Below are 2137 nucleotides of genomic sequence, written 5' to 3' on the forward strand. Positions count from 1 at the left end.
ACAGTGGGCTCTCATGGAGCCTTACAGATGTTCAGAGCATTGTTGAAACTCTCCAACACCAAACTTAGAGTTTGGATATGGGAGTTCAACACCAAACTTAGAGTTTGGTTATGGCCTCCCAACACCAAATTTAGAGTTTGACTGTGGGGGCTTGGGTTGACTCTGCTTTGAGAGAAGCTTTTCATGCTTCCTCTCCATGGTTGCAGAGGGAGATCCTTGAGTTTTAAACACAAGGGAGTCCTCATTCCATTGAAGGACTATTTCACCTCTGTCAACATCAATCACAGCTCTTGCTGTGGCCAGGAAAGGTCTTCCTAGGATGATGGATTCATCCTCTTCCTAGGATGATGGATTCATCCTCTTCCTTTCCAGTATCCAAGACTATGAAATCAGCAGGGATGTAAAGGCCTTCAACCTTTACTAACACGTCCTCTACTTGTCCATATGCCTGTTTTCTTGAATTGTCTGCCATCTCTAATGAGATTTTAGCAGCTTGCACCCCATAGATTCCCAGTTTCTCTATTACAGAGAGGGGCATGAGGTTTATTCCTGAACCAAGGTCACACAGAGCCTTAAAGATCATGGTGCCTATGGTACAAGGTATTATGAACTTCCCAAGATCCTGTCTCTTCTGAGGCAATGTCAGTTGATCCAGATCACTTAGTTCATTGATGAACAAGGGAGGTTCAACTTCCCAAGTATCAATGCCAAATAATTTGGCATTTAGCTTCATGATTGCACCAAGAAACTTGGCAGTTTGCTCTTCAGTAACATCCTCATTCTCTTCAGAAGAGGAATACTCATCAGAGCTCATGAAGGGCATAAGGAGGTTCAATGGAATCTCTATGGTCTCTAGATGAGTCTCAGATTCCTTTGGTTCCTCAGAAGGAAGCTCCTTATTGATCACTGGACGTCCCAGGAGGTCTTCCTCCTTGGGATTTGCGTCTTCCTCTCCCTCTTTGGGTTCGGCCATGGTGCTTATGTCAATGGCCTTGCACTCTCCTTTTGGATTCTCTTCTGTATTACTTGGGAGAGTACTTCGAGGGATTTCAGTGATCCTTTTACTCAGCTGGCCCACTTGTGCTTCCAAATTTCTAATGGAAGACCTGGTTTCATTCATGAAACTCACAGTGGCCTTAGATAGATCAGAGACTAGATTTGCTAAATTAGAAGCATTTTGTTCAGAGTTCTCTGTCTGTTGCTGAGTAGATGATGGAAAAGGTTTACTATTGTTAAACCTGTTTCTTCCACCATTATTAAAGCCTCGTTGAGGCTTTTGATCCTTCCATGAGAAATTGGGGTGATTTCTCCATGATGAGTTATAGGTGTTTCCATAAGGTTTACCTAAGTAATTTACCTCTGCTATTGCAGGGTTCTCAGGATCATAAGCTTCTTCTGCATAAGAAGCCTCTTGAGTACTGTTGGATGCAGCTTGCATTCCATGCAGACTCTGAGAGATCATATTGACTTGCTGAGTCAATATTTTATTCTGAGCCAATATGGCATTCAGAGTATCAACTTCAAGAACTCCCTTCTTCATAGGCGTCCCATTACTCACAGGATTCCTTTCAGAAGTGTACATGAACTGGTTATTAGCAACCATGTCAATGAGTTCTTGAGCTTCTGCAGGCGTTTTCTTTAGGTGAATGGATCCACCTGCAGAAGTGTCCAGTGACATTTTTGATAGCTCAGATAAACCATCATAGAATATATCCAGGATGGTCCATTCTGAAAGTATGTCAGAAGGACACTTTTTGGTCAACTGTTTGTATCTTTCCCAAGCTTCATAGAGGGATTCACCTTCTTTCTGTCTGAAGGTTTGAACATCAGCTCTAAGCTTGCTCAGCTTTTGAGGAGGAAAGTACTTGGCTAAGAACACCGTGACCAGCTTATCCCAAGAGTTCAGGCTGTCTTTGGGTTGAGAATCCAACCATAATCTAGCTCTCTCTCTTACAGCAAAAGGGAAAAGCATGAGCCTGTAGACTTCAGGATCTACTCCATTAGTCTTAACAGTATCACATATCTGCAAGAATTCAGTTAAGAACTGAAAAGGATCTTCAGATGGAAGTCCATGAAACTTGCAGTTCTGCTACATCAGAGAAACTAATTGAGGTTTCAGCTCAAAGTTGTTTGCTCC

The 2137-nt window shown here is 42.5% G+C and overlaps 1 non-coding gene across 1 annotated transcript; it reads left to right on the forward strand.

Moving 5' to 3' along the window:
- The first annotated feature begins 1736 nt into the window (after nt 1–1736).
- On the forward strand, nt 1737–1840 carry LOC148580139 (small nucleolar RNA R71). The gene has a single exon (XR_015896427.1). It is a non-coding gene; the product is annotated as a small nucleolar RNA R71 (small nucleolar RNA).
- Nucleotides 1841–2137: the final 297 nt, after the last annotated feature.

Source organism: Arachis ipaensis, chromosome B10 (assembly GCF_059453495.1).
Source record: "Arachis ipaensis isolate K30076 ecotype BB chromosome B10, ASM5945349v1, whole genome shotgun sequence".
Classification (NCBI taxonomy): domain Eukaryota; kingdom Viridiplantae; phylum Streptophyta; class Magnoliopsida; order Fabales; family Fabaceae; genus Arachis; species Arachis ipaensis.